Here is a 6,628-nt window from a genome sequence, read left to right as displayed (position 1 = left end):
CATTTTGGAAACTTTCAAAAGTTCTTAAAAACAAACCAAAGCCTATTCCTCCTCTTATTGTTGAGGATTCTCCTTTGATTACATCCGAGGAAAAGGCGAACGCACTTGGGCTTCATTTTGTTAGTTCTCATAATCTTGGCGCTTCCATGACCAGTCGTAAAGAAACATCAGTTGCCAATAGTATTTCAACAATCAATAACTCTTCCTTTGAATTTCCTGCCGATTCCCATGTTTCTGGTGAGGAAGTCAAAGTTGCAGTGAAACAAATGAAAAATATGAAAGCTCCTGGCTTTGATAACATTTTTAATCTAGTGTTGAAAAAACAGAGTGATCAGTTCTTTCAACATCTAGCCAATATTTTCAATAAATGTTTGCAACTTGGTTACTTCCCCACCAATTGGAAGCTGGGCAAAGTCATACCAATTTTGAAGCCTCAAAAAGATCCAACATCGCCAACAAGTTATCGTCCCATTAGTCTTTTGAGTAGTCTGTCCAAACTCTTTGAGAAGGTCATTTATTCAAGGCTTTAGGGTTTTACCAACGATAATAATATAATTTTGAATGAGCAGTTTGGCTTCCGTAAGGGACATAATACTGCTCATCAGCTTACGAGAGTAACTAAAATCATCAAGCAGAACAAGCTTGAGTCTAAATCAACTGCTATGGCTTTGTTGGATGTTGAGAAGGCTTTTGACAATGTTTGGCATGATGGTTTGATACATAAACTGTATTTGTACGGTTTTCCAATGTATCTTATCAAAATTATCCAGCACTATCTTTCGGAGAGATCGTTCCGGGTTTTTCTGAATGGGATTGCTTCTGGGCTATTCAACATTGATGCTGGGGTTCCCCAAGGAAGTATTCTTGGCCCACTTCTGTACAATATTTTTACATCTGATTTGCCTACTCTTCCTGGTAATGGTGTGTTGTCACTTTTTGCTGATGACACTGCCGTTATTTATAAGGGTAAAATAACCAGATATTTAGTTGGCCGTCTTCAGAAGGGTCTTGACGTTCTTTCTGAATACTTTGGCGACTGGAAAATTCGTATAAATGCAGCAAAAACTCAAACCATCATTTTTCCTCTTTCCAAATCGGCCAGATTTACCCCAAAGGATGATGTTTTGATCAAAATGAATGATGTTTCGATACCCTGGTCAAAGGAAGTTGTCTATTTAGGTCTCATACTTGACTCGAAACTTTTGTTTCGGCAGCATGTAGACAAAATATTGAACAAGTGCAGCATTCTCATCAGGTGCTTGTACCCTTTAATTAACAGAAAATCAAAGCTTTCTTTGAAAAATAAGCTAGCAGTTTACAAACAAATAATTTACCCCGTTATTGAGTATGCAGTACCTGTTTGGGAGTGTTGCGCTAGAACTCATAAATTGAAGCTCCAGCGTGTCCAAAACAAGGTACTCAAAATGGTTTTGAATGTTCCTGGCTGGACAAGATCAAGTGAGGTTCATGAATTAGCAGAAGTAAATATGTTGGATCAGAAGATTCAAGAGAAATGTTTGAAATTCAGGGAAAAATGTGCTATTTCTGAATACCCCTTGATTCAAGGATTGGTTTAGTTTACTGTACGTTTAAGTTAGTTTTAGGTTAGGTTATGTTTTCTTAACTTTTTTTTCCGCATTATACCTAGTGTTACAGAAATGATAAATCATATACTTTTAAAGTTATCAAAATGAACAGTGTTTAAATCACGAAAAGCAAACTAAAGCTGAAGAGCTACAGCTGACCACTTATTATGTAAACCAAATGTTATTATTATAAGAAAGTTTCAATAAAGTAATAAAGTATATTTAATTCAAAAAAAAAATCATTAAATTTAAGAGGATATCTTTAAAAAAGCTATGAATTTTATTTATTCCTGAACTTTATTACTTTTCTTGATCTGTGTTCGAAAATGTCTAAATTTGCTATAAGTATTTAAAAAACAAATTCAAACTTCCATTGAATACCTCCCAATACTAATCAAAAATTTTCGAAAAAAAAACATCCACTAAATCATAAACTCGTTTTTACCCAAATACTCAGAAAATTTTCGAGGCAACATTGCGCTCCAGAAACGGATTCCGATCGTTGAAGTGTCTCCGTTTCCTATGAAACAAATCAAATATGAATAAATATTTTCCACTCTGCATGCCTCGGCTATCCGATCGTTACAGAAGCTTTTACCAGCTCGTTCAATGCAATCAATCTAAAGAACGCAATGAAGTTGAATTGCATTCTCATACATTCTTTCTAACAATCTCAATTTTCAGCTCTTTGCATGAGAATCACATATGTAAAAAGGCAAAGTAGATGTTTTCGGTTTGTTTGATAATTTTATTTAATAAATTGGAGGTTCTTTTCATGATTTTGAGCTCAACCCAATATGCTTATGAGACAGACCTTGCATGCTCTGGACTTTCGAAGGTTTGGTGTCATAATCTTTTGTTGCAAATACATTTTTGTCTATGCAACTTTAAACTTTTATGAATTTTTAACATAAACCAAGATAAATGTAAAAATATGTTAAAATTTCTCAAGAAGACATCGATTTTTTCCCTAACTCGCAAATGTGCTACCACAGCACACACTCAACAGTTGAACAGAGCTAGAAAAGATGTAGCCGGATTGCAATTCGTTCGTGCAATGAATATTTGAACACTTGCAAACGGCTATAAACCTAGCTTTGTAGGTCGGAAGGAGCTGCTGCTGCAGGTGGACATGCTGTGCATTCCCGATGGCTTTGGGACCAGAAATATGTGTGATCAGGTCCTGGAATTTCTTCACCGGGAAAAGAATCTTCTTTGTTGGTGCGAAAATGCACATTTCATCTTTTCGGAATCAGTTACGGTGTGATGCTATGGGTATCACCCTCGCAACCAAATTCCAAAAACGTCAAATCGTACCGACAAGTTAAAGATGAAAGTGTGTGGGATCTTCCGAGTAAATTGAGGGAGCTAATAAATTTCATTACACCCTCTCTCTCTTGCCAACTTTTAGATCAAAATATGTGTTGTTTTTGAAAATTGGCCACCGCTGAGAGATTTGTTTGCTTACAAAACAACCCTATCGTCTCGAAAAGTGGCGATTTAAGTCAACAATTTGCTCTCGCCGCGATGACTGGCAACTTTTCCCGGCCATATGAGCTGCTGGAACGGGGCAGATGTTGCCAACCCGAAGATGATGGAGACGCATAGTAGGCTTAGTTTTTTTTTTTTTTTTGAAGCAACAATGAAGGTGAGTAATTTTAAAAATAATCATTTTGAAACCTGTAATGTTAATGTGCTCATTACTCAACAAAAATATTTTTAAAATGCAATGGTTATCATTTCATTGCTATCGAACAATCTACCGATACCTCTGTGGATTTGTAAACAAATAGATCATCCTGATAATTCCTAATAAACTGTTTGGTTACGCTTAAGTTTTTTCGTCTTTTGCCCATTTACATTGTTTTAAATCAACCTTGTTTAAAGTGACGACTACCATCATTACCATGATTTTTCGCTAGACGATAACATTGCTTCGTTTACAATATTTTCACAAAATTCTTCAACAATTGTTAAAATTCTTCAACAAGCTGTTAAAACAACCCAATACGTGTTGATATTTTTTTGGTAACGATCTTGTTCTGCTTTGTTATGAAATGAAAATCATTATTAATGAATTATTACTTCACAAAATTATATAACATTTGAGACACATTTGCTTAAATGAGCAATTCTCTGAAATTTCGGTCATTCGTTTTTTTTTTGTATTTTTTATTCGGCTGAAACTTTTTTGGTGCCTTTGGTATGCCCAAAGAAGCCATTTTGCATCATTAGTTTGTCCATATCATTTTCCATACAAATTTCACAGTTTGGACAACGAAACGAAAAAAATTACAAAAATGATAAATGAAAATTCAAAAATCTGTATCTTTTGAAGGAATTTTTTGATCAATTTGGTGTCTTCGACAAAGTTGTAGATATGGATAGGACTACACTGAAAAAAAAATGATACCAGGTAAAAAATTGTTTTGGTGATTTTTAATTACACTTTTTGTCACTTAAACTTGATAAACGGCTCAGAAACATACTTTAAAGTAATAAAATTATAATTTTTGCTGTTCCTGTAACAATTTTAACTATTCCAAATAATGTAACATGATGATTTTGTGATAATAATGCAATTGATGCTTCTCCACGTGTTCACCGTCTGACATGGGGCGTCGTAATTTTCACCTAGCCGTCATAGCATACTAAGGACAATGCGTACATTTGAAGGGTGAATCGTTGATTCTGGAGACACCGGACGTTGATCCATATGCGCACCTTGGGGACAGAATGGACACCCCTAATTCCTTCTGGAATGTGTTCATTGGACCATCCCCTACACACCTGTCTTTATTCCGAGTGAATCCATGTTGTCCCCAGACCTGTAGGAACGATTGAACGAAAATCACAAAAATCCCATAGTAATTTCCATTAAACTTTAAACCGCAGGGGACAGGCCAATTCTTAACCAAATGGGCTGATATTTGGCATGAGAGTCCCCATGGGTATCCTCTACTAGGGGAACCTCGGTTTGCCTGATTCTGAGAACTTATGGTTTTGGATGAAACACCCTAATCACTATATTTTGTATGGATTTTTTTTAACAACTGTTTATCAGTTTTTAAGTACTTTTATGTATTTATTTCCCAATATGTTGTCGCAGCAATTCGTATTTTTTCCATACTAAAAATCCATATGGTGCACTTGCCCCACCTGAACAAGATTTTTTAAAAGCTCTCAACAAAAATAACTAAAAGTTAAATCATACTTTATAATAGGTGCCAGTCATTGGCAGGGACACTACTGATCGAGGAAAAATAGTATTTTGATAAAATGAGCTTTAAAACGAACTGTAAGCCTTATTTTGTTTTTTTTTTTCAAATATTATAAGAAAACAAAGGTTTTGAAAAAAAACTTCATTAAATCTTATGCCCCGTGGAGTTTACGTCGTTTTGGCGGTTATGTATTAGTAGAATCAGCTAATTGCATTGATAGCAACAATTCCTCATACTGGAAATAATCAAAACTGTTAAAATTACGGCCGTACGAATGATTGTTCCTCTTGCCCCATATGGTCGTCTTGCCCCACCTTCCCCTATTTGAGCATAATTTTAGTTTCATTTGACCCGATGTCACCCTCTAAGGGGTGAGATTGAGTCAATTTTCAAACGGTTGGCATTTAAGGTAGGCTTCATCAAATTCCACCATATTTTAAGAAAATATAAGTAAACTATCTTACTAATCTAAATTTAAGAAAACGTAACATTTTAAGCAAAAATATTTAAAAAAAAATCTTGGATTTGTAGGTTATTTTAACCATTAGTGGACCCCCTAGTAGAGCCGAAGCACATTTTTCACAAATTTTCAATATTTTAAGCACTTTTTCATAACCCTTTGTACAAAACAATGAAAATTGAAATCTTTTGAACAATTTTGACTATTTGTTTCATCAGTTTATTTGTTTTTGAGCAGCAAAATAGCCATTTGAAAAAAAAAAATTTTTTGCCTGTTATGGACCCCCTTTTCCTATAGTGGACCCGGGTCCATAATCCGACTGTTATTTTATACCAAATTTAACCGATATTTGATGTTTTGATGCATGGTGTAGGTCTAATGATAGATATAATGAATAAAAGATGGATTTTGCTCACTTTTCATCATAAACAAATATGTTTTGTTAACAAATTTGGCTTTAAACAACAAAAAAAAACCTAACAGACATTTAAACACATTTATTTCCGAAAAAGATCAGAGAAAACGTTTGAAAAACCACTGTAAACATAAAAATAATTTAAAAAAAGTAATTTTGATGCACATTTTTTCAAATATAAATTACATAAATGGTTGACCGAAACTGAACAAAAGATTTGTTTACAGTTGCTGATAAAATCACGCATGTTAATTTAAAAAAAATGTTTTGTTCTTGATTTATTATTATAAAATATCATTTCAAACTGCAATTATGATGCTTCAGTTAAGTACAATTGACTATAGTTTTGATTTATTATAATTTTCTACGGCTTCAGCATTTTTGGTACTTTTAACATGAAATAGCTTTATTTATACTCATAATTGAAAAAAATATGCGTTTAGGTTGATAACAACAAGCATGTATTGTTTGTTTAAGAGAAACTTTTGCTTGAATACACAGTTTTCTTCATTTTTGAAGGTTTAATTAACAGGGGTCCACTTTTGGAAAAGTTTGGATTTTCGTTGTCTTACATTGGCCCCCCTTATTTTTGCTCGAAAATGAGCAGTTCTTCACTTTATTTTTGTAAAGATCTTTAAACTTACATTATTTCGACTTGCTGAAGTTAAATAATCAGTCAAAAAATTATTGGATAGTTAATTCAATCATAAAATATAAATGCAGTTTTGTTGTGAAAATGCTAGTGGCCATGGCTGATTTCAGATGTCAAACTCAAAACACTTATTTTGGTGAAAAGGACAATTCAATATCAGTCAACATTGATTTAAATGATGCTGAACATGCCAATTAAAAGATTTGTAGACAACAACACGCTTGAAATTGTGCTTTTATTGAATTTTTCATCAAAAACCCTTCAGAGGGTCCACTATAGGAAAGGGGTCCACTA

Source organism: Culex pipiens, chromosome 3, assembly GCF_016801865.2.
Source record: "Culex pipiens pallens isolate TS chromosome 3, TS_CPP_V2, whole genome shotgun sequence".
In the NCBI taxonomy this organism is placed as follows: domain Eukaryota; kingdom Metazoa; phylum Arthropoda; class Insecta; order Diptera; family Culicidae; genus Culex; species Culex pipiens.
The sequence above is the reverse complement of the archived record's forward strand: the minus strand, read 5'-3'. Positions refer to the sequence as shown.